The sequence below is a fragment of the Trachypithecus francoisi genome, unplaced genomic scaffold (assembly GCF_009764315.1).
Source record: "Trachypithecus francoisi isolate TF-2019V2 unplaced genomic scaffold, Tfra_2.0 Lachesis_group15, whole genome shotgun sequence".
NCBI lineage: Eukaryota > Metazoa > Chordata > Mammalia > Primates > Cercopithecidae > Trachypithecus > Trachypithecus francoisi.
Window position 1 is genome coordinate 50,207,580 of NW_022681460.1, and position 27,994 is coordinate 50,235,573.

A 27,994-nucleotide genomic window follows, 5' to 3' on the forward strand; every position below is an offset into this window, starting at 1 on the left:
TAACCAGAAGTTGTGTAAAGAAATAAAGTCACCGAGTGCGGTGGCTCATGTCTGTAATCTTAGTACTTTGGGAGGCCAAGGCGGGCAGATCACCTGAGATCAGGAGTTCGCGACCAGCCTGACCAACATGGAGAAACCCTGTCTCCACTAAAAATACAAAATTAGCCAGGCATGGTGGTGCATGCCTATATTCCCAGCTACTTGGGAGGCTGAGGCAGGAGAATTGCTTGAACCTGGGAGGCTGAGGTTGTGGTGAGCCGAGATCATGCCACTGCACTCCAGACTGGGCAACAAGAGTGAAATTCCGTCTCAAAAAAATAAAAATAAAGTCAAAATACTGAACACAGTAAACATTAAATACCAAAGATAGATATATATATATATATTTTTTTTTTTTTTGAGATGAAGTCTCACTCGGTTGCCCAGGCTGGAGTGCAGTGGTGCGATCCCGGCTCACTGCAACCTCCACCTCCCGGGTTCACGCCATTCTCCCACCTCAGCCTCCCAAGTAGCTGGGACTACAGGCGCCCGCCACCATGCCCGGCTAATTTTTTTGTATTTTTAGTAGAGACGGGGTTTCACTGTGTTAGCCAGGATGGTCTTGATCTCCTGACCTCGTGATCCGCCCACCTAGGCTTCCCAAAGTGCCAAAGACATTTTTTAAAAAAGCTTTGAAAGAAATACGGAACTGGCACTTATGAAGAGTCAACTGCAGCTTAATCTCAGACCAATTAAGATCTTTTTTAAAACTTTTCAATTTCAAATTTTCTAAATAAACAACTTGAGATATAATTTGCATACCATAAAATTATCCCCTTTTAAAGTATACAACTTAGTGGTTTTCAGTATATTCAGAGTTCAGAACATTTTCAGCATCCCAAAAACAAACCTGTGACTATTAATAGTCACTTCCCATTTCCCCTTGCCCCGGCCCCTGAAAAATCACTACTTTCTATCTCTATAGTTTGCCTATTCCAGACATTTCACATAAATGAAGTAACATAATACATGGTTCTTTTGCATCTGGGTTTGTTTTTTGCTTGGCATAATATTTTTGAGGTTCATTCCTGTTGTGGTATGTATCAGAACTTCATTTGCTTTTATGGCTGAATAATATTCCATTATGTAGAGTTACGAGATTTTTGTTCTCTCAGTTGACTGACATTTAAGTAGTTTTTGCTTTTTATCTATTATAAATACGTTTTCAATTCTCTTGGGTATGTACCTAGGAGTAGAACTACTGGGTCATTAGGTAACTCTGTTTAACTGATACATGGTAACTATGTTTTGAGGAACTGCCATACTGTTTTCCAAAGTGACTGTACTACCTTGCATTTCCACCAGCAATGTATTTGGATTCCAATTAGTCCACATCCTTGCCAATACTTGCTACTATTGGTCTTTTTAATTATAACCATTCTGGCAGGCATCAAGTAGTATCTCATTGTGGTTTTGATTTGCATTTCCTTAATGACTATGCTGAGCATCTTCTCATGTGCTCACTGGCCATTTGTACATCTTTGGAGAAATGCCTATGAAATCACTTTCCCTTTTAAACCAGCTGTCTTTTTATTATTGAGTTATAAGAGTTCTTTATATATTCTGGATACAAACCCCTTATCTGTGATTTCACATATCTTCTCTCATTCTGTACACTGTTTTTTAAGCAACTCCTTTTTTCTTAAACTCACCCAGAATCCCACCTTATAAAATATTTTATACTCAGAAATGTACATCAAAATCATAATTCTATAAAACAGGGAAATATATCCAGAATTACAGTTCAGCTTGGTATTTCTCTATTACTAGACCTGTTTGAATCCAATCTACTGGCAAACTATTCAATTCTGCTTAAACCATCCTAACCATATATTTTTTAAAAATTAGTTATTTCTTCTTACACCCCTTTCCTAAAAGGCTGTGACAGGCTTTAGGCCTTCCTTACTTTAATCTGCAGCTCCAATCTGAGGGAAGACTCACGGTATATTAGAAATGGTGTGAGAGAAAATTTTAAATCCAGTAAGTCCAGCACAATTTCACAGATAACTAAGGCTCAGACTGTTACATGTTTAATTAAGAACCAAGACCAGAATCTTGGTCTTCCAATTCAAAGTCCCCAATTGGTTCAACAGTTGCTGCCATGAAACTTTATCTTTATGTGAAGAATACTACTTTGACATAGTCCTCTCATACATGAAGCAATTATTCTGTCAATACTCAAAAAAGTGTCTTTTTACCATCAGGTATCAAGCAAGAATGTGACAGCTAAATAAAATGATTCTTCATGCATACTTAAAATTTTACTTGCTGCCTTGTGATGAAATCTCAAGCATCTAGCATGGTGCATGCATAGGATATGCTCTTGAATCAAAGAATGGATAGAACACTATGAATATAATTTCTCATAAAAGTAAACTGGAAAAAGAAACATGATTGTGCTAGTTATCAATTGTATGACTCTCTTCTCCAAATTCACCCTTCAACATATGCATTGCTATATGGACATAAATCCTTTAAGCATCTCTACCGCGACAACTATGTTAAGATTTCTCAGCAGAAAATGCTAAAACAAGTTGTAGGACAAACGGTTCTGCCCAATGCCCAGATATGCAAGTCTCTCAGCAAGGTTGCAGCCTGAGCCTGGCCAAGGGATAACCAGCCTTCTCAAGACAGAATCTAGCACTCCAAAGGCTTCCTGCTTGCATAGGCACACTAATGGGCCGTTGCCCTTATCAACATCTTAGTTTGCTTGCTCTGGAGGCCTGCATGGACTGCCCATCTGTGGCTTCCCACCCAGCTGCCACTCTCTGCACAACCATGCCACATGTTGCTGATCACCTGCATTCCAGTATGCCCTGACTACCAATGGACTACAGACCAACTCTGGCCTGGCAAGAAGAGAGAACTTTTCTACTAATTCAATGAACTGAATATACCTCCACCAAAGAAGTCTGAGCCCTAGCCCTTGCAGGTGGGGCCCCTTACAAGTTTCGTCCTCCTCCCTCAGCCCTAGGGTAAAATATATAGTTTTCTTACATCTTATAGTCACTCTTATCAGAGTTTAATAATTCTTTATATAAAACTTAGCCTGTTTAACCCACTGATTAGACCCAAATACAACTATGTTTAAAAGGCACGATAAAAAAATCTGTATTGATATTAATTTTAATCTTCTTATAGAAATGCTATATTCTTATATTAAGAAGGTATTTTCCCAGCAATAGATAAAAACACCCTAATCAAAAATAAACTTTTATAGATCAAAGTTATTAACAAGAAAGATACAAATATAAGAAAGTAAAAGAAGTTCAGTGCTTCCCTAGAGTAAGACGGGGAAAGAAAGAAGAAAAGAAAGAAGAGAAGAAGAGAAGGAAGGAAGGGGGAGAGAAAGAGGAAGAAGGGGAGGGAGGGAAGGAAGGAAGAAAGGAAGGAAGGAAAGAGGAAGAAGGGGGGGAGGGAAGGGAGGAAGAAGGGGAGGGGGGGAGGAAGGAAGGAAGGAAGGAAGGAAGGAGGAAGGAAGGAAGGAGGAAGGAAGGAAGGAAGGGAAAATCAGTGTTGAGATTGAAAGAATAACCAAGTGTCTTTCACAATTTTTTTTTTTTTTTAAGAGACAGAGTCTCGCTCTGTCACCCCGGCTGGAGTGCAGTGGCGCAATCTCTGCTCACTGCAACCTCCACCTCCCAGGTTCAAGAAATTCTCCCACCTAATCCTCCCAAGTAGCTGGGATTACAGACATGCTTCATCACGCCCGGCTACTTTTGTATTTTTAGTAGAGATGGGATTTTACCATGTTGGCCAGGCCGGTCTCAGACTCCTGACCTCAAGTGATCCATCCGCCTTGGCCTCCCAAAGTGCTGGGATTACAGGCATGAGCCACCATGCAGAGCCAAACAAAACAAAGAGTAGGAGAAAATTAAAACTAGCAGTTACTAAGCTTATTCACATTGGGAAGATAACGTATATACTTCTTGCCAGAGCTACAAGCAATATTACTGATGTAAGTTTCTTTTTATAAAACTTAACATTTAAGAAGGCTATCAAATCAAAAGCATAAAACCGAAGGACTGTTCTACAGAAATATTCAATTTTTAAAAAAAAAAGATTAAAAATACCATTCCTCAAAAATCCTGATGGTCATCCATTTTTCCTCTCTCTCTCTCTGCTGAATTAAGCTTTTATATTGGTCTTGCAAATTTTTAAAACACCTGGAAATTTTTTTTTTTTTTAATTTCGGATCTCTCTAAAATGGTAAGATACCGAGTTAATTTGTATTCTTTGTTCCTCACATGGACAAACAGCAGGAAAAAGTGGTAACTTTAAACGATTTATCTATTCTTCCACTTAAGCTTTACAGGAGGTAAAAACTCAAGGCAAAATAATTCTTATGCCACAAATAACATGTCTAAAATCCCCCACAGGAGACATGGAGGACATATAAGGAGAATGTAGGGATTGCTACTCAGGCTCAATTCAGCCGGCTGGGACCCTCATGCAGGAAACCGGTGAAATGATCTCCACATGCATACACTACTCACCTCCTGGTCTTTAACATCTATGAAGCCAAAGGAGAGCAGAGTTACAGCATTCCAAATAAATGTCAGATTGTGACAGCACACAGAAGACAGACTCTAAGCTTGTCTTTGAAAGGAAAAGCAAATGGCTGAAAATGACTACAGAAAGGAACCCACTCTTCACAAAATTTTCCATCTGTCAACAGTATTATTCAAATCAGTACTACAAGCAATCATGTAATAATTGTATTGTTTTACTCAGAGGCTTTCAAGATACGTAACAGAAAAGACATTCAAACACAGACCTATATGACTTAATTTCTTCATACGTAATATGTTAAACATCTCTATAAGACAAAACAGGAGCAAAATAAAAATGAACAAGTAGTAATTACTGGTAGGATGCCAAAAGCAAGTGTTCAATAAGTGACCTATATCTTCAAACTCATCTGCCTTATGAGCCAGGTCAAATTAAGAGAATCAGCCCTTGAAAATTTCATCATGAACACAGAAGTAGGTGGGCCCAGTGGACTGGCCTCTGCATCACGGCTGAGCAGTGCCAGTCCTGGAGGAAGTTCATCCTTCATCTTGTCCATAAACACACGTCTTGGCAGAAAGTTTCTACCCAGGGAAATCTGTGGTTTCGGTGAATCACAAAAGCAATAAAATCCAAATTCCTGGACAATTTTGACCTGGACGGTCACTGTCTGAAAATTAACTGAGAGAAGACATTTACCCCTTTACCCTACAAAGTAAGTACTACAGTCTTAGAAAACTGGCATCAAGAACAGTAATCAATATACATTTAGAGTGCAATTACTTCTCTCTGTGTTCACCACTACCACTTTCACTTCTCCGAGCCAACACAATAGCCTCCTACTTGGTCACTGTCCTATGTTTATCCCCTGTGCACAGCATCCAGAATGCTCTTTTAAAGCATAAATCACCATTAACAAGTAAATTTTCAAATATTTTTCTCATGGTTCACAAAACATAATGCTTTATGATGCACTTCAATGATATGGTTATTTTAAGTTATGTACTAAAATCATTTTTTAAAAAATATGCAACCCACTGCATCTCTTTATTGCCTGCATCTGGGGCAGACTTCTCCCTGCCCAAACTCTGCATGCAGGCAACCATAAATAATGTCAGTAATAAAACACCTCTTCCCCTAGAAACAGATTCCTACTAGGCCCACTCCACCCCCTTAGAATGCTATTGCTGCATTCCTCTGAGATCTCACTGTCTACCTTACTAACTTACTAAGTTACTACCTACCTTACTTACTAAGCTCTAAGTCATGCTATTTTTCTTTTCGGTCCCTAGTAAATAACCAAACTTGTTCCCATTTCACAGTTTTAGCAGCCGAGAATCCCCACTTTCCTAATCTTTACATAACTGCTTCTCACCATTCAAGTCTCAATACAGTGTTACCCCTCAGAAAGATTTCCTTCATAATCCTAGGTAAGACAGCCCCACTTTCCAAACATTCCCTATACCATCACTCTATTTTATTCTAAATACTTACTGTTATTTCAAATTATGCAATTTGCATGTTTAATTATGTACTGTCACCCTCCCTCAACTAAAATATAAGTCCCATGAGGGTAAAGACTTTATCTTCAGCTCTAGAAAGTTCTACGTACTTCAGCCCTAGAAAGTTAATATACTATAAGTATGCACATAGTACATACTCAATGAATGAATGTTAATCACTAACAGCTAAATTAATGAGTAGGCAATGGGGACAATAAAAACAAGGAACAGCAAACATAGTGTGGCACAGTGGAAAAAGCAGACAGTCTGGAGCCACACTGCCTGGGTTTGTTTCCCAGCTTTGTCATTTATTTAATAGTTGTGTGAGTTTGAGCAAGACACTTACTGTGCCTGACACAAATTAAGTGCTACATAAGTGTTCGCTATTATCATTACCTTTCAGGCTGCCTCAGAGTCAACAAGAGAAGACACTGAGCTTCTAGATTCTACCAGGTAAGAAGTGTCAGGACCAGTAGGGAAAAGTGGCCCTGCCAAAACCCCATCATTACAGAATTGCTGGACTGTTCAGTCTGGCTCAGAGCCAGGGAGTCTGCATCACTCACATCAAATTCTATGTGAATGCTGCCTGCTGGAGTTATGCAATTGAGCAGCCTTTGCTAGCCATAGTTGGGAGAATAAAAGCCCTAACACAGTACAGCTGCAATATTTACAACCAAATACCCTCTGACCCTTTTGCTTCCTCCAACGTTTTCAACCACCATATAAGGTTCTATCTTCTCATCCTGTGGGCACAATTTAGCTGCCATTTACCTCCCATCAATTTCACTGCATTCATCTCCAGCCATATCATGTAAGAGTGGTGGGAATAAGAATGGTGGTCCAAGAACATCTAGGCCAACATCTGAGGAGTACTCCAGTCTTGACAAGCAAGTCTGAGTTCCAACCCTACCCCTTAAGACCTAGATAACTATTCCTTTCCAACCCCTTCCTCTTCTAATATGTCTTAATATAGTAGGGGAGAGGACATAAGCATGATCGGGGGAGTGGTTCTTGTTAATCTGAAAAGATGAGAGGCTCCCAACTGCTACACCTTATTACAGCATAGCTTTATAAACGGAGTCAGTAAAAACTAGCCACCTTATGAAAACTTTGTAAATGGTTAAAAACTACTGCTGGAAATTTAAAGAAAATTAATCTCATTAAGTATTGAGAAAAGCATACTGTAAATTCTAATTTCAACATCACCAGCCAATAAACCATGACTGCAAGTTACAACATCTTTAAACGTATTCTAAGAGTCAATCCCAGTAACTGCCTTTATCTTTAAGGAAACAGGATTCAATTATCATATTCTAACCAATTAAGAAGAATTTATTTCAAATGTATTTTTAAGCTGGGTAATAAAAAAAGATTTAAAATTCAAAAATTTCATAATGTAAAAAACAAATATTGTTGTTCTATGTGCTTGTATTAACATTTCTAATAATAATGATCTTCAACTATACTCCCATTTTCCCTTCATCCAAAAGACAATCTTTAAAGCAGCTTGTCAAAAAGAGATTTACAGAGCTACAGCACAGTGGTAGGCCAGGACTAATTATCTAAATGTATTCCTGTTACAATCATCTATAGATTTATAACCATTAACCTGCTGTTCTATTACTTTTAAAAACTACTGTATATTAAGAAAAGGTTATTTCTCTTGGCCGAAATCAGTTTATTACTTTCCTAGATGCAGAGGGCCAGAAACGAATTTAATATGCAACTGAGTTCATTTTTACTTCACTCAGAAAGCAAGCCAAAGTCATAAGAAAAAAACAAAAATATTTTAATTTTTGAAAGACTGACAAAGAAAAAGATACCCCCATTATGTTCACTGTAATCTTTCCAACATTTATTATGTAGGTAATTCTCTCTATAATACAAATCCTTTATGCTTCTGAAGAGAAAATGTAAAGTAGAAAACACTATTAATCTGTTAATGATTATCCACTGACAAATAACAAAAGCTTTCAAAACAAAGGGGCAACCAATGGTCACTGGAGATACAGTATGTAATGCAACATTTCTTAACTTTTGCTTCTCACCAGGATCACCTGAAGAGCTTTTAAAAAATATTAATGTGCAGGACCTACTCCAGACCAATTACCTGATTCCCTGGCATCTGTACTTTTGAAAGCTCCCCAGATGATTCTAATATATAGCCAGCGTTAACAACCTCCAGGTGTAACAAAAAATACAGTCATGCTTCATTTAATGATGGGGATAGATTCTGAGAAATGCATCAGGCAATTTCATCATGGGAACATCATAGAACGTACTTAGAAAACCTACAGAGTACAGCTTACTACACAACTAGGCTATATGGTATAACCTATTGCTCCTAGGCTATAAACCTATATGGTATGTGCAAATCAGGTACGTACAAACCACTACTGAATACTGTAGGCAACTGTAACACAATCTAAGTATTTGTGTATCTCAACATAGAAAAGGTACAGTAAAAATGCCATATAAAAGATTTTTAAAAGGTACCCCTCTATAGTGCACATACCATGAATGGAGCTTGCAGGGCTGACTCTGGGTGAGTCAATGAGTGAGTGGTGAGTTAATGTAAAGGCCTAGGACCTTACTATACTCTAATGTAGACTATGTAAACATTATACATTTAAGTTACATTGAATTTATTTAAAAATTAACTTTAGCTTACTATAGCTTTTTCACTTTATAAACGTTTTCATCTTAACTTTTGAGTCTTTTGTAATAACACTTAGCTTAAAACACGTACAGCCGCACAAAAACATTCTTTCTTTATATCCTTATTCTGCGAAACTTTTTTTATTTAAATTTTTTTTACTTTTTTAACTTCTTAAGACTTTTTGTTAAAAACTAAGACACAAATCCACACAGTAGCCTAGGCCTACAAAGGAGGAGGATCATCAATATCACTGTCTTCCACCTCCACATCTTGTCCCACTGGAAGGTCTTCAGGAGCAATAACATGAGTGAAGCTGTCATCTCCTATGAAAATGATGCCTTCCGGAATACCTCTTGAAGGACCTTCCTGTTTTACAGCTAACTTTTTCTAATAAGTAGAAGGTGAACACTCTAAAATAATGATAAAAAGTATAGTAAATAATAACATAGTCGTTTATCATTATCAATTAATGTACATAATTATATGTGCTAGACATTTATCCAACTGGCAGCACAATACATTTGTTTATAACAGTATCACCACAGATCTATGAGTAATGCATTGTGCTATGATGGTACAAGGGCTACCAGGATACTAGGCCATGGGAATTTTTCAGTTCCATTATAATTTTAATGGACTACTATCATACATGCAGTCCACTGTTGACTGAAACATCACAATGCAGAGCACGACTGTACATTCACTTTAGAATCAGGCATCTAGGTTCAAATTCTGGTTCCACCTCTTGGTAGTTCCGTGAACTCATTTCCTCATTTGCAAAGATGGTAATATTTATCTAATTCTTGTGAGGAATCCCTAAGATTATGCATGTAAAAGTCTCTAGGCCTGGGATAGCACAGGAATTTAGTAAACCTAATAAGCTCCTTCATTCTGTTTCAAATCTATCTAATCTGTACATGGTAGCTACATGGAAAATACCTCTATAAAGAAGTTCCCAATTTGCAAACAGTTCATATTGTGAATCTGCAGTTTAATTAAAACAGGAGATAGAAAAAACAGCATGCTCAAACAAGTTTTTATTTTGTAGGAACTGTGTAGAGTGAAATCTACCAAACCCCTTGCTCCTACTATGCACTTAATTGAATAACAGGAGCTGCAGAGAATTAAAAAACAAAAACCAAAATAAAAACAAGTACACAACAGATTCTTCCTTTCACTTAATATGTAGTTGGGGAAGCCAAATTGACGCCAGTTATCACAATTTCTAATAAGTTTGACCAATCTTTTATTTTGCACTTGTAATGCTTGATGGCTCAAGTCCTTCCCACCTACCCCGACTCCCCATCTCCTCAAACGGCAGAGATGACCAAGTAATAGATATTACACTTAAGTAAAAAGCATATCAGAAGTTTAGGCTGGGCTAAGCATGGTGGAGCCTGCCTGTAATCCCAGCACTTTGGGAGGGCCAGGCGGGAGGAATGCTTGAGCCCAGGAGTTTGAGACCAGCCTGGGCAACATAGGTAGATCCTGTCTCTACCAAAAAAAAATTAAAAATAAAAATTAGCCAAGCATTGGTGGTGTATGCCAGTAGTACCAGCTACTTGGGAGACTGATGTGGAAAGACTGATTGCCTGAACCCAGGAGGTCAAGGCTGCAGTGAGCCATGACCTTACCACTGCACCTCAGCCTGGGTGACAGAGCAAGGAGGCCCTGAATCAAAAAACAGCCTAGTCAAAAGTGCTATTAAAAACAAATAATACTAGAGTGAGAAATAGCGAAAAGCTGTTGGCTCTCATTACAGTGGGACCAGTGATCACTTTTATCAATAACTTATACACCTGCAAAGAATTTAGCAATTTAAAAAACCCTAGGATTTCATATTAATTTTCATACAACTTACTGATATAGTTCTCCTCATCGTAGAGAGGAGAAAAGTGCGGCTCCAAGCGGCTACACAACATGCCCAAGGTCATCAGGTTAGTAGCTGCTAGTGGGTGCTACCATGACACAGAGATTTTTAGTTACGTTTCTACAAATAAAACAGCTTATTTGCTAACACTCAATGTTCAGCCAATTCGAGACAACTTATGATTGAGATCTGGGAAACTATTAATGAATGGCATGTTCATATGATCAAAAATTCCAGGGTTCTATGCTTCAAAAATTATGGTAGCATCTGGTATAGTAATTCAACAAATCTCATCTCCTGTAGTATTTAGAGATGACAGAACAGCACAGCTAGCAGTAGCTGTACTACAGAAATAAATATTACTTGTTTTAACATGTTCATTAAGTCATAATTCTTCAATGAGTACATGAAGAAAGGCATTGTGATAATCAATTGAGAATATTACTCAATTAGGAACTATTCTTTAAAGGAAGACAAGGACAATAATGAGTGAAATTGAAAAATCTCATCTTAATTCAACTTTTAGCTACCAGGACTGATCAAGAAGTATTTTCCTCAAAACTATTATATAACAACTAATTCATTGCAAAACAAAGTTGGTTGAAAACTATATACATTTCTCAAAAAATACGGCCCACCAAGAATTTTACAAATTATACTTTATTACCTATGATGAGCTTATTGTGGACTAAATATTATTGTTTTAAATGTATCCCATAAATTTTAGGGATACATGATGTACATAATGTATCCTGTAAGGTCCAAAAATTCAATCAGGATTTCCAGGAATCCTAATAGTAAAAATAAGAATAAAGTTATTAAAATTTGAAATTATCCTCCCAGTGTTTCTCAAATTTTTTTATTTACAACTCAAATAGCTGAATTGCATTACTCTATTGAGTACTAACACCTGAAAATAAATAATGCTAAAAATACTGGGGAGAATAAGCTGTATTACAATTGTAAAGCATTTTCCCTTTCAACAAGTCCATGAAGTTGTCTTCCTTCTCTTCTCACTTCCTCTATTTCCCTTCATCACCTTGTCTCTTCTGCTCCTTTTTTACATTCTAGGTGGGCAAATACTAATCCTTTTTCATCTTTCAAAAAATATGTAAAAGAGACATTTATAGAGTTTCAAAATCTTACATAAAAATAATGACTTTTAAATACATGAAAAGTACATGCAGGTTAAAGTACCTGTGGAACAAAATCTAAGCATTAACAAAAAGAAGACAGTTTAAGAAAAAATAGCTGCAAAAGCACTATTCACAATAGCAAAGACTTGGAACCAACCAAAATGTCCATCAATGATAGACTGGATTAAGAAAATGTGGCACGTATAGACCATGGAATACTATGCAGCCATAAAAAAGGATGAGTTCATGTCCTTTGCAGGGACATGGATAAAGCTGGAAACCATCATTCTCAGCAAACTATCACAAGGACAGAAAACCAAACAGTGCATGTTCTCACTCATAGGTGGGAATTGAACAATGAGACACTTGGACACAGGGCGGTGAACATCACACACCCAGGCCTGTCGGGGGAGAGCATTAGGAGAAATACCTAATATAAATGTCGAATTCATGGGTGCAGCACACCAACATGGCACAAGTATACCTATGTAACAAACCTGCACATTGTGCACATGTACCCTAGAACTTAAAGTATAAAAAAAAAATGAAGAAAAGTCAATAAATTGGGGTTTATTTTGGAGGTAGTATTGACAGAGCCTATTGTTAGGCTGGATGTAGAAGTTGAGTAGAAAAAAATGAAACAATTATTACTGGAGGTGGGGCCTGGGGGAGGAGGCAGTGTGCTACTGGCATGTAGTCTGTAGAGGCCAGAAGTGCTGCTAAAGATTACACAATGCACAGGACAGCCCCAACCCTCACAGCATTATCCTCAAAGAATTATCCAGTCCAAAAAGTCAACAGTGCAGAGGTTGAGAAACCCTGCTCCATAGGACTGGTTCTCAAACTTTAGTGAGTCAAAACCTTCTGGAAGACCTGCTGAAACAGGCTGCTGGGACTTACCCAGAGTTTCTGATTCAGTTGGTCCAGGGCACACTTCTTTTTTTCTTTTTTTTGAGACAGAGTCTCACTCTGTCGCCCAGGCTGGAATGCAGTGGCACGATCTCGCCTCACTGCAACCTCTGTCTCCCAGGTTCAAGTGATTCTCCTGCCTCAGCCTCCTGAGTAGCTGGGATTAGAGGCGTGCACCATGCCTAATTTTTATATTTTTAGTAGAGACGGGGTTTCACCATGTTGGTCAGGCTGGTCTTGAACTCCTGACTTTGTGATCCACCCACCTCGGCCTCCCAAAGTGCTGGGATTACCGGCATGAGCCACTGCACCTGACTGGCCTAGGGTACATTTCTAATCAGTTCCCAAGTAACGCTAATGCTTTTGGCATACTTTGGGAAACACTGATCTAGAGAAAGGTGATAAGAAGCTAATGGACAAAACAAAAAAGGATTAGAAAAGTAAGTACATCTAAAGTTTTCCATTCTCTTAAAGAAAATCATAAAGTTCTTAAAAAGTTTTCCATTCTCGAGTTGACAAGATGGTTGAATAGGAACAGCTCCGGTCTGCAGCTCCCAGTGAGACCAACGTAGAAGGCGGCGGGCGATTTCTGTATTTCCAGCTGAAATATTCAGGTCATCTTCTTGGGACTGGTTAGGCAGTGGATCCAACCCATGGAGGGCGACCAGAAGCAGGGTGGGGCATTCCTTCACCCAGGATGTGCGAGAAGCCGGGGAGCCTCCCTCCCCAAGCCAAGGGAAGCCGTGAGGTACTATGCTACCCGGCTGGGTTACTACAGTTCTCCCACGGTTTCTGCAATCTGCAGATCAGGAGATTCCCTCGTGTAGCCTACACCACCAGGGCCCTGGGTTTCAAGCACAAAACTGGGCAGCCATTTGGGCAGACACCAAGCTAGCTGCAGGAGTCTTTTTCACACTTCAGTGGCTCCTGGAACCCCAGCAAGACAGAACCATTCACTCCCCTGGAAAGGGGGCCAAAGCCAGGGAGCCAAGTGGTCTCGCTCAGCAGGTCCCACTCCTATGGAGCCCAGCAAGCTAAGAACTACTGGCTTGAAATTCTCACTGCCAGCACAGCAGTCTGAAGTTGACCTGGGATGATCGAGCTTGATGGGGGGAGGGGCATCTGCCATTACTGAGACTTTAGTAGGCGGTTTTCCCCTGACAGTGCTAAGGAGTCTGGGAGGTCTGGACTGAGCGCAATTCACCACAGTCCAGCAAAGTGGCTGTGGCAGAGTGCTTCCCTAGATTCCTCCTCATTGGGCAGGGCATCTCTGAAGGAAAGGTAACAGTCCCAGTCAGGGGCTTACAGACAAAACCCCGATCTCCCTGGGACACAGCACCCGGGGGACGAGCGGCTGTGGGCGCAGCTTCAGTGGATTTAATCATTCCTGCCTGCCGACTCTGAACAGAGCAGCTGATCCTAACAAGAGGGATTCTCCCAGCACAGCACACCAGTTCTGCTAAGAACAGACTGCCTCAAGTGGGTCTCTGATCCCCGTGCCTCCTGACTGGGAGAGACCTCCCAACAGGGGTCAATAGACACCTCATACAAGAGAGCTCCAGCTGGTATCAGGCGGGTGCCCCTCTGGGAGGGAGCTTCCAGAGGAAGTAGCAGGCAGCAATCTTTGCTGTTCTACAGCCTCCACTGGTGATACCCAGGTGAACAGGGTCTGGAGTGGACTTCCAGCAAACTCCAGCAGACCTGCAGAAGAGGGGCCCTACTGTTAGAAGAAAAACTAACAAACAGAAAGCAACATCAATATAAAGGACCCCCACAAAAAAACCTAATCCAAAGGTCATTAGCCTCCAAGATCAAAGGTAGATAAATCCACGAAGATGGAAAAAAAAAAAACAAAAACAGCAAAAATGCTGAAAATTTAAAAAACCAGAATGCCTCTTCTTCAAATTATTGCAACTCCTCTCCAGCAAGGGCACAAAACTGGATGGAGAATGAGGTTGATGAATTGACAGAAGAAGGCTTCAGAAGGTGGGTAATAACAAACTCCTCTGAGCTAAAGAAGCATGTTCTAACCCAATGCAAGGAAGCTAAGAACCTTGATAAAAGGTTACAGGAAATGCTAACTAGAATAACCGGTTTTCGGAGGAACATAAATGACCTGATGGAGCTGAAAAACAGCACAAGAACTTCGTGAAGCATATACAAGTATCAATAGCCAAATTGATCAGTTGGAAAACACACTTCAGGGTATTATCCAGGAGAACTTCCCCCACCTAGCAAGACAGGCCAACATTCAAATTCAGGAAATACAGAGAACAACACTAAGATACTCCTAAAGAAGAGCAACCCCAAGACACATAATCGTCAGATTCTCCGAGGCTGAAATGAATGAAAAAATGTTAAGAGCAGCCAGAGAGAAAGGTTAGGTTTCCTACAAGGGGAAGCCCATCAGACTAACAGCGGATCTCTCTGCGGAAACCCTACATGACAGAAGACAGTGGGGGCCAATATATTCACCATTCTTAAAGAAAAGAATTTTCAACCCAGAATTTCATACCCAGCCAAACTAAGCTTCACAAGAGAAGGAGAAAGAAAATCCTTTCGAGACAAGCAAATGCTAAGGGATTTTGTCATCACCAGGCCTGCCTTACAAGAGCTCCTGAAGGAAGCACTAAATATGGAAAGGAAAAACTAGTTACAGCCCCTGCAAAAAACACAACAAAATATAAAGACCAACAACACTACGAAAAAACTGCATCAACTAATGAGCAAAATAACCAGCTAGCATTGTGATGGCAGGATCAAATTCACACATAACAATATTAACCTTAAATGTAAATGGGATAAATGTCCCAATTAAAAGACACAGACTGGCAAATTGGATAAACCATCAAGACCCATCAGTGTCCTGTATTCAGGAGACCCATCTCACGAGCAAAGACACACATAGGTTCAAAATAAAGAGATGGAGGAATATTTACCAAGCTAATGGAAAGCAAAAAAAAGCAGGGGTTGCAATCCTAGTCTCTGATAAACAGACTTTAAACAAACAAAGATCAAAAAAGACAAAGAAGGCCATTACATAATGGCAAAGGGATCAATGCAACAAGAGGAGCTAGCTATCCTAAATATATGTGCACCCAATACAGGAACACCCAGATTCACAAAACAAGTTCTTCGAGACCTACAAAGAGACTTGAACTCCCACACAGTAATAGTGGGGGATTTTAACGCCCACTATCAATATTAAACAGATCAACGAGACAGAAAATTAACAAGGATATTCAGGACTTGAACTCAGTTCTGAACCAAGCAGACCTAATAGACATCTACAGAACTCTCCATCCCAAATCAACAGAATACACATTCTTCTCAGCACCACATAGCACGCATATCCTAACATCAACCACATAATTGGGAAGTAAAGCACTCCTCTGCAAATGCAAAATAATGGAAATCATAATAAACAGTCTCTAAGACCACAGTGCAATCAAACTGGAACTCAGGATTAAGAAACTCACTCAAAACCACACAACTACACGGAACCTGAACAACCTGCTCCTGAATGACTACTGGGTAAATAACAAAATGAAGGCAGAAATCAGTAAGTGCTTTGAAAACAATGAGAAAAAAGAGACAATGTACCAGAATCTCTGGGACACACCTAAAGCAGTATCAACAGGGAAATTTATAGCACTAAATGCCCACATCAGACAGCTGGAAAGATCTAAAATCGACACCCTAACATCACAATCAAAAGAATCAGAGAAGCAAGAGGAAACAAATTCAAAAGCTAGCAGAAGAATAATTAACATCAGAGCAGAACTGAAGGAGATAGAGACACGAAAAACCCTCAAAAAAAAAAAAAAAAAACAATGAATCCAGGAGCTGGTTTTTTGAAGATTAACAAAATAGAGCACTAGCTAGACTAATAAAGAAGAAAAGAGAGAAGAATCAAATAGACACAATAAAAAATGATAAAGGGGACATCACCACTGATCTCATAAAAATACAAACCACCATCAGAGAATATTATAAACACCTCTATGCAAATAAGCTAGAAATTCTAGAACAAATGGATAAATTCCTGGACACATACACCCTCCCAAGACCAAACCAGAAGAAGTTGAATCCCTGAATAGAACAATAACTAGTTCTGAAATTGAGGCAGTAATTAGTAGCCTACCAACCAAAAAAAGCCCAGGACTAGACGGATTCACAGCCGAATTCTACCAGAGGTATAAAGAGGAACCCGTACCATTCCTTCTGAGACTATTCCAAACAATAGAAAAAGAAGGACTCCTCCCTAACTCATTTTATGGGGCCCTAAATCATTTTATGATACCAAAACCTGGCAGAGACAAAACAAAAAAAGAAAATTTCAGGCCAATAATTCCTGATGAACATCGACACAAAAATCCTCAAGAAAATACCAGCAAACCGAATCCAGCAGCACATCAAAAAGCTTATCCACCACGATCATGTCGGCTTCATCCCTGGGATGCAAGGCTGATTCAACACATGCATATCAATAAACGTAATCCATCACATAAACAGAACCAATGACAAAAACCACACGATTCTCTCAATAGATGCAGAAAAGGCCTTTAATAAAGTTCAACATCCCTTCATGCTAAAAACTTTCAATAAGCTAGGTATTGATGGAACATATCTCAAAATAATAAGAGCTATTTATAACAAACCCATAGTCAATATCGTACTGAATGGGCAAAAGCTGGAAGCATTCCCTTTGAAAACTGCCACAAGACAAGTATGCTCTCTCTCACCACTCCTATTCAACATAGTATTGGAAGTTCTGGCCAGGGCAATCAGGCAAGAGAAAAAATAAAGGGTATTCAAATAGGAAGTCAAATTGTCTCTGTTTACATATGACATGATTGTATATTTAGAAAACCCCATCGTCTCAGCCCAAAAATTCCTTAAGCTGATAAGCAACTTCAGCAAAGTCTCTGGATACAAAATCTATTTGCAAAAATCAAAAGCATTCCTATACACCGCAAACAGACAAGCAGAGAGACAAATCATGAGTGAACTCCCATTCACAACTGCTACAAAGACAATGAAATACCTAGGAATCCAACTTACAAGGGACGTGAAGGACCTCTTCAAGGAGAACTATAAACCACTGCTCAATGAAATAAGAGAGAACACAAACAAATGGAAAAACATTCCATGCTCATGGATAGGAAGAATCAATATCATGAAAATGGCCATACTGCCCAAAGTAATTTATAGATTCAACACTATTCCTATCAAGCTACCACTGACTTTCTCCACAGAATTACAAAAAAACTACTTTAAATTTCATATGGAACGAAAAAAGAGCCCATATAGCCAAGACAATCCTAAGCAAAAAGAACGAAGCTGGAGGCATCACACTACCTGACTTCAAACTACACTACAAGGCTACAGTAACCAAAACAGTATGGTACTGGTACCAAAACAGATATATAGACCAATGGAACAGAACAGAGACCTCAGAAATAACACCACACATCTACAACCATCTGATCTTCGACAAACCAGACAAAAACAAGCAATGGGGAAAGGATTTCGTATTTAATTAATGGTTCTGGGAAAACTGGCTAGCCAGATGCAGAAAACAGGAACTGGACCCATTCCTTACACCTTATACAAAAATTAACTCAAGATGGGCTAAAGACTTAAATGTCAAATCCAAAACTATAAAAACCCTAGAAGAAAACCTAGGTAATACCATTCAGGACATAGGCATGAGAAAAGACTTCATGACTAAAACACCAAAAGCAATAGCAACAAAAGCCAAAATTGACAAATAGGATCTAATCAAACTAAAGAGCTTCTGCACAGCAAAAGAAACTATCATCAGAGTGAACAGGCAGCCTACAGAATGGGAGAAAATTTTTGCAATCTACCCATCAGACAAAGGTCCAATATCTAGAATCTACAAGGAACTTAAACAAATTTACCAGAAAAAAAAACAACCCCATCAAAAAGTGGGTGAAGGATATGAGCAGACATTTGTCAAAAGAAGACATTTATGTGGCAAACAGACATATGAAAAAAAGCTCATCATCACTGATCATTAGAGAAATGCAAATCAAAACCATAATGAGATACTATCTTACACCGTTAGAATGGCAATTATTAAAAAGTCAGGAAACAACAGATGCTGGCAAGGTTGTGGAGAATTAGGAACACTTTTACACTGTTGGTGTGAGTGTAAATTAGTTCAACCATTGTGGAAGACAGTGTGGCAATTCCTCAAGAATCTAGAGCCAGAAATACCATTTGACCCAGCAATCCCATTACTGAATATATACCCAAAGGATTATAAATCATTCTACTATAAAGACACATGCAAACGTATGTTTACTGCAGCACTATTTACAATAGCAAAGACTTGGAACCAACCCAAATGCCCATCAATGTTAGACTGGATAAAGAAAATGTGGCACATATATACCATGGAATACTATGCAGCCATAAAAAAAGAATGATTCTGCATCCTTTGAAGAGACATGAATGAAGCTAGAAGCCATTATCCTCAGCAAACTAACACAGGAACAGAAAACCAAATACCGCATGTTCTCACTCATTAGTGGGAGCTGAGTGTGAACAATAAGAACACATGGGACACAGGGAGGGGAACATCACACACTAGGGCCTGTAGGTGGGTCAGGGGCAAGCAGAGGAAGAACATTAGGACAAATACCTAAAGTGTGGGAGGCTTAAAACATGGATGACAGGTTGCTAGGTGCAGCAAACCACCATGGCACATGTATACCTATGTAACAAACCTGCACCTTCTGCACATGTATCCCAGAACTTAAAGTAAAATAAAATAAAAGTTTTCTATTCTCTTAAAGAGAATCATAAAGTTCTTAAAAGGTTTCAAAACAGGCCTGGTGCGGTGGCTCATGCCTATTATCTCAGCACTTTGGGAGGCCGAGATGGAAGGATCACTTGACTCCAGGAGGTTGAGACCAGCCTGGGCAACATGATGACACTTCTCTTAAAAAATAAAAAACGGGTGGTGGGGACAGGCATGGTGGCTCACACTGCAATCCCAGCACTTTGGGAAGCTGAGATGGAGGATCATGAGGTAAGGAGATCAAGACCATCCTGGCCAAGATGGTGAAACCCCATCTCTAGTAAAAATACAAAAATTAGCCAGCCGTGGTGGCACGCACCTATAGACCTAGCTACTCAGAAGGCTGAGGCAGAAGAATCGCTTGAACCTGAGAGGTGGAGGTAGCAGTGAAATGAGATCGTGCCACTGCACACTAGCCTGGCAACAGAGCAAGACTCCATCTCAAAAAAAAAAAAAAAAAGCAGCTTCAAAACAACAAAAAAACACTTGAAAAATAAGTTTGTCTATAAATACTAGTGTGTATGTATATATGTGGGTGTATATGGTATAAGTTTTTTAAGAGAAAAGAGGAATCATAAATTCAAATAGTAATGATAGGTCATGACTCCAAGAATGAGAATCATGGATCAGAGAGATGAATGTCTGAATTTCCTCTACACAGTGTATCAACATTCATAAGGAAAAAATTTTTTGTACCTTCCCAAACTTTACTTATATATTAAAAAAAGACAGAATGTTAGAAGGAACATATTTTTAAAAATTCATTAAAGCAGACCAAATATAAAATAAAAGATATGATGGTCATTTTACTCTAGATGATTTGAAATTTTATTTTAAAAGTACATAAAATTAAGCCTTTGTATTCTTATAAAGTGTCACTAAAAATATTTGATTACTAATCAGAGTATAAACTGAAGTATCGACCTAGCCATACGGATTTATACATTTATCAACTGAATCTCATACACAAAAATGTATTCTTTATCATGACAATCCACTGTTACTAAGGGACTCACTCTCTCCAACAATGTTAGTATAATCTGTGGTGCACTGCAAAATAACTGCCTAAATGTTTCACCAAGTTTTATTATCCATGATACTCACTGCCAAGTCTACTCAAAGCACTGTAGGAGGCTATAATCCAAATTATTACAAAATTAATTTATTCATTAAAATCATGTAATTTCAGGAGCAATCTTTCTCCAGAAGCTTAGCAAATTTTTTACTGCTTTATATTAAAATGCATATACATGAACTCTAAAAATCTCACCATTATTTTTAATTACAGAAAGAACACCAATAGATTGATTTAAAACACATAATATATAGTAAAATGCTTGTTTGTTCTGTAGTAAAACTTAATTGAATGCTCAAAGAAGTTACAAATTTGCTTTAAGCAACTTTCTCATGAAGTTGTAGATTCTTAAACACCACACACAGAGTTTCAGGTTGGAATAATTCACCTTCCTGCAAAACGTACTACAGGCAAATAATTATAATAACAAAAATGACCTAATTAGCTCAGCTGTATGTACAAAAAAAGCAAACATAAATGAGGTGGCTCCATATTTCATTGCTTTGTATCACTGTGACACATTCACTGCCATATTCTTGAAGCTAAAATTCCCATACTAATTGGGAAAGTAAACACAGTATGAAACTAGAAGCTGTGGCACTAGATTCTATTCTATTCTGCATTCTCCATCTGCTGTCCCACACTCACAATATTTAATTTTAGCAAAATCTAATTCAGTATATCTCTACATGAATGCCTCATTAGACATCTCAAACTTCTGGCCTCCAAGGTGGCCTCTCAAACAGGCTTTACTTCCCATCTCATTCTCTATCTAATATTTCATATCTCAGTATAAAGCACCACTCTCCATGCAGCTGCCCAAATCATAACCCAGGAATAATTCTTTCCTTGTTTTTAACCCATCCTCTACATCCAGCCTAACAACAGGCTCTGCCAATCTACCTCTAAAACCCCAAATTTACTGACTTTTCTCCATATCTCCCATCATCACCCTAAATATCACCATATTCTTTTTTTTCAAGATAAATAATATTGTAATACAATGCATTATTTTACTAGAGCCACTTTCATTCTTGACTCCTATTCCATTCTACATTGAACAGCTCTTATATCATATTCTATATCTCATCACTCCCCTGCTTAAAAGTCTTCCAATGGCTTAAAATCCAAATTGTTTTCCTTGGCCTACAGGCCTTAGGTAATTTGGTTCTTTCTCATCTCTCCAAACTCATCTCGGGCCACACTTCCTCCTCAGTCACTACACCTAAGACATGTTTATCTTCTTTTAACTTCTCAAAACATACCCATTGTGGACTGAATGTTTACATCCCCCTATAATTCATGTTGAAACCCTAACCTCCAACATGATCGATAAGGTGGTGGGGCCTTTGGGAGCTGATTAGGTCATAAGGGTGGAGTCCTCATAAATGGAATTACTGTCTTTAGAAAACAGACCCCAGAGAAAACTCTTGCTCTGTTTTACTCTGTGAGGACACAAAGAGAAGATAGCTATGAATCAGGAAGTAGGCCCTCGTCACACAATGAAATTGCAGGCATCTTCGTCTTGGACTCTCTAGCCACCAGACTGTGAAAAAATAATCAGAGGTCTTCCCTAATCACCTTAATGTAAACAGGTCCAATTCTAATTGGTCAATATTCTCAGCACTTTACTGCTTTCAAAACAGTATAAATGAAGCTTTGTGTAGTGGTAGTATCATAGCCAATGAGGTTTATTCAAGACATGATAATTGCTAACTGCAAACAGCATAAAACCAACGGCCAAAAACATGCTTTGTGTCCCACAAGGCTTATGAAAAGAACCAGATATAGACAAGTGCCATTTTTGCTATACAGAATGCTTTAAAAAAAAAAAAAAAGTGGGCAATAGAGAAGGGTATCCTCGAAGATAAACCTGTGTTTATCTACACCTTTAAAAGCTATGCATAGGATTAGTTATCTGGAAGTGTCTAGAATATTCCCACTTCAGTGTGTTTGCTCTTGCTGTTCACACTGCCTAGGAAGTTTTTAATCCCAGATAAATATGCATGATCTCCTAAACTGCTTCAGGTCTTCATTTAATGTCATCCAATCAGTGAGGACTTCCCTGACCCTCGTATTTAAAATAACAATGCCCTTTCCCAACAAAGTCCTTTCTCATCTTCCTTTGCTTTTTCTCTCATGGCACTCATCATCATAGGACACATAACACCTATCACCATCTCTGATTTGACCACTGGTATAGACTCCCACTTGGTCCTTTTCAATTCCCATTTGCTTCTTTCTAATTCATTAACCATACTGCAGTCAAAGGGATGTCTTAAAAAGGGAAATCTGATTCTGCTATAAGTCTGCTTAAAATGTTTCACTGGTCTCCTACCATCCCACTCTCTGTTCCTCCCGCCAGGGATTAAGTTCAATACTGTTAAAATGGCCTATAAAGCCCTGAATAGGCAGGGTCTCTGCCTGACTTCCACCTTACCACTCTCAATCTTGATCATCACATTCTAGTCAGCTCTCAGAACTTAGTAGGCTCTTTGCTTATGAGCCTAGCCCAGATCATTCCTTCAGCCTGAAACAACTTTCACCACCACCACACCACTCTCTCTGGCCCTTCCTCCTTCCTGTACAACTTCAGTTATAAATGTAACAATTACATAAAAGCGATCTGTTTAATGCCTGGCTCCTCTGCTACCCTATACATTCAGAGGGAAGGAATCGTGCCTGTCATATTTACCCAGTGTCCCCTGTGCTTAGCACAGAGGCTGGCACATAGTAGGTTCTTATATTGGCTAGCTAATCCACACTACCACCGTCCGGGCATGATTCTCCCATAATGAAGATTGAATTTGCAGCCATGAAGATCAAAGACAATGAATGTTGCTGCCAAGACTTGATTAAACACAAGACTATAAAATCTGTGAGAAATATTTGTGGCAACGGAAGAAAGAACAAAAATTTCCAAAAACTCACATAGACAAGGAATGAAAAATAATAGATGAAACAAGACTGGCCATATACTGGTAACAGATGAGGCTGAGTGACTGATAGAGATTCATTCTACTATTTTCTTTGCTCTTATTTACACAATGTAATCTCAGTGTGCCAAAAACTGATAAAAATCTGAATTTTGCTAAAGACTGTAAAAAAGGAAGCTTATCTAATATCAATCCTCCAATGAGAAAAAAGGTTCAAGGAAGAGTAGTTATGCCTCCTACAGTTCTACTTAGGAATCTACTTTTATACCACCTACAACTAGAACAGAATCTGACACTGTAACAAAAATCATAGAAACTAAAGACTCAACATAGATACACAGACAGGCAGTAGCTGCATTAAGTCTAAAAACTCTTGTTTCTGTTTTAGTAGTTTTTCTGTTACCACAGTTACTTCTAGAAAGTTATCTATTTCCTTCTATCTAGTAAGTCCTGCTTAAAAAGAAGTCTGAGAAGGAGGGGGATGGGAGAACAATAACAATTATTCATCCAGAAGTTCTTTTGAAATGAACTGAAAACATCTATCATCAGAATTAAAGTGCATGTGACTGTTGCTTTAAAATCCTTGAATCCGAGTCTTATGAGGTATTACCACCTTCGTATTTGTAATAAAACTCCAGCTTTACAGACATCATCTAGGGGGAGGGAAGGGAGTTGGAGAAGGGGTAGAAAAGAAAAGAAAAAGAAAAGTCCAGCTTAGAGAGAAAAGTGACCTGCCATGATCATACAACTGATAAAAGACACAGCAGTAAGTAAATAGATCAGGTCTGGTGTTCCATCTCAGAACAACAGATTTTCAGCCCGATACTTACTCTACTATAAGCAGAAGTAGTAAAAACAAGGCAATGCAATGACAACCCACCTGTCTCTATCACACAAACCTCCAAAGAGCTGGAACCACCGGATTTAACTTTTATGTTACCTACCAAACAAAAGTATTTTCCAAATGTTGTGACTTGCTATAAAATTACCATTAGCTAATCACCATCTCCTCTTAGAAACCAGTTTTAAGTTAAAATGGCACACTAGCAAATAATTAATGTCTAAAATATTAATTAGCTGAAAAAGCCTAACCAAATTTTAGAAACAGTGTACACTTTTAACATATTAGCAGTTAAACCCTGCCTTTATTTGCAAGTTTACAGAATGTATCTAATGCCAACCCTCCCAACCTTTTTTAGATTGTATACTCCGAAAAGCAAGAAACTAAGTTACGGCAAAAATATTTTTTATAGATTTCCTCAAATCACTGGCTTATAAGAAAAACAACTTGATATTAAATAGATAATAGCCTGCACTTGTAGTAACAACTGGTCATAAATAAAAATGCTACTTTCTTTTCTTTCTTGTGGCTGTTAACCTTATTTCACAGAGAGGTTAAACATTTTTATACATAAAATGAAAACTCATAAAAAAACACTGAAAGGCACAGTATGTCCTAAATGAGTTTTCTTGGTTTCATAAGCTTTTCTTATTTCTCTTTCACAGAGTTCTGAGAAATTAAAATTAGCATTTGAAAGTATTCAAAAACTGTTTAAATTGTTGTTTAGCTGTTATAATCTACAGGTGCAGTTCTAAATGAAATAAACGTGCCATCTGTTATGTCACAATATTGAGAAATTGACAACTGCACTAACAGAAAGGTTTAATATCTCTAACTTCACAAATTAATAAAAACTTCTTTTGGAGAAAAAAACGCTACATAAAATCCAATTCCATAAATAAATTCAAACAAGACACTTCCTTTAGTTTATTTTAATAGGAAACGATTCATGAAAAATTGTTAATATCATTTTCTGTTAGTATTAGAAAGGAATAAAATAAAGAAATCATGCAGTTAATATATAGTTTCTCTACACTTGCCAAAGACCACACAGTAGGTGCTGGGGATACAAAAATGTAAGACATACCCCAACTAGGCTAATTGATATGCCAGCAAAATACATAAACCATATAACTATACCAGAGTGTGACAAAATACAAGAGAAAAAATTGCATAAATGGACAAAAAGTCATGACAGCTGAAAGCATTAACAGCTCTGCCTCCACTTCTCTATAAAGCTCTGTGAAGCCAGGAGCCATGTTTGTCCCATCAGTGCTGGATGATCACTAGCTGCTAGCATAATGTCAGATACACATTAGGTGCTCAATAAATGTCTGTTGACTAAAACAATAAAAGGAAAGCTTCTTACAGAAAGTGACAACTGAGATGAGCATTAAAACATGATTAGGAGTGAAAGGGGAAAAAGTATTCCTGATAAAAGAAACAGAATAGAAAATATCTACCATTTATCCATTTATGTTAATTAACATTCAGCATTTTACTCCAAAATATATTTTCTACAAGCAACATTTACTGAGCTAAAGATTTCCGAAATGAATATTCTCATTCTGAATAAACAGAAAATACAGTACCAAGGACTCCAGTATCCACAGCATACCTCTCATTAGACTTTGCTGTGGAGATCTCTCACAAGACTACTCAAAGTCTTAGGAGAGGCATGTTAGCTCAATTATAGCAGTGTAAGCTTAATCATAACCATCACAAATAAAACCAAACATAATAGCTACAAAAATAATGTATAACAAAAAACAAAATGGAATAAAGTATATTTTAACCAAACATCATTTTAAGTTGGATTTAATCAAACATAGCTTTAAAATTAATAAAATTTAATAAAGGAAACTTTACAACAGTCATGTACTCAAGAAACAATATGACCCCGGCAGAAATAGAAAAAAAGTAATTTTATGCCTAAAAAAATTGTAATAAATGCAGTTATTAGAGTAAGTCAGCTACATTATGTTACACTCAGTTCTGAATGTGTAACATTTTGAGTCAGACTTCAGGTGAAAGATAAACATGAGCTGTAGCTTGGTCAACCAACCTTTTATGGACTGACAAGCATTTTCTTAAAAGGCCAGATAATAAGTATGTTCTCATAATTATTTAACTCTGCTACCGAAAGTAGCCACCGACAATACATAAGTGAATGAGTGTGGATGGGTTCCAGTAAATCTTTATTTACAAAAACAGGTGGCTGGCCCATGACCATATTTGCCAACCCTGTCCCGGAATCTAAAAGTGACTTCTCACTAACTCTTTTTTCATCAAGACCGCTTTACTCCCTTTCAAATACTTTCACATAAACTGTACTGATGTTTCATAAGGCCTCTATAGATATCAATGAAGCAAACCTAACAGATATACTCTTGTTTTATAGATTAAGAAACTGAAGCTCAAAGGAGTTGACTTGATCTAAGGACTACTAAGACCTGAGACTAAAAACCAGGCCTTTGTTCTTCTAACACTTAATCATTATCCTCTATACCCAATCTTCCAAAGCCGCAAATAAAACATTCAAATCATTTTTAGAATCCTCTGCTGAACCCCCGAGTTCTTTTTAGCAGACTCAGCCATTCACAATAGACTTTAAGAACATCCACTTAACTGTCTAATTAAATTATTAACTTCAATTGTGAAGCTAATTCAAATCCTTCTTTCTTTACATGATCCTCATCTTCTTCTATTTAGGCTATCTTCTTATTTACAAGTCTCCTAAAATATCATTTAATCTTCAAATCACCAGCAAGAAACAAGGCAGTACACCTTCTTACGGAGGTGTAAATTATTTTAATCATTTAATAAGAGTTTGTGGGCCGGGCGCGGTGGCTCAAGCCTGTAATCCCAGCACTTTGGGAGGCCGAGACGGGCGGATCACGAGGTCAGGAGATCGAGACCATCCTGGCTAACACGGTGAAACCCCGTCTCTACTAAAAAATACAGAAAACTAGCCGGGCGAGGTGGCGGGCGCCTGTAGTCCCAGCTACTCGGGAGGCTGAGGCAGGAGAATGGCGTAAACCCGGGAGGCGGAGCTTGCAGTGAGCTGAGATCCGGCCACTGCACTCCAGCCTGGGCGACAGAGTGAGACTCCGTCTCAAAAAAAAAAAAAAAAGAGTTTGTGAACTCAGTAATAAAAATGTGGTAAGAGGCCTAGTGCCTAACTTTGCAAAGCTTATAATCTAGTTGAGAAATGCCAGATGTATAAATACGAAACTAAGGAGTGACTCCATGTAACCTAGGTCAAATCTAAAAAATTTAAAACAAAGAAAGAGAAATGAAAAAATATAATTTACAGTATACATTGTCATAAAATACATGCCTTACTTGCTCTTGATACTACAGAAATGCCCTAAATTTTGTATAATGAAAGTTTAACGAATACTAAATACCGACAAACACCCATTCGATGTGGTAATAGCATAGTCCAAAAGTCAAAACTAGATCACATTTTTAAAAAATTATGGCAGGTGAAGGTTTTCTTCTGTTTTATTCTAGTCATCGCCATGAAAGAACATCTACTGGACTAACTCCCTGGCCAAAAACACTGTTGAAGATAGAGGAATTACAGGACATGCCCTCACTCTGCATGGTAGGATGGGACTGGAGAAGTAATCATGCAAGTTGAAACTAAGCAAAGTGATCTTCATAACTAATGAGGACAATTA

At 38.2% G+C, this 27,994-nt stretch overlaps 1 protein-coding gene across 4 annotated transcripts in view; it reads right to left on the reverse strand.

The window, feature by feature from the left end:
• ATG5 (autophagy related 5) overlaps window positions 1-27,994 on the reverse strand; it is a 137,609-nt gene that overhangs the window by 65,963 nt on the left and 43,652 nt on the right. The gene's annotated exons all lie outside the window — the stretch shown is intronic.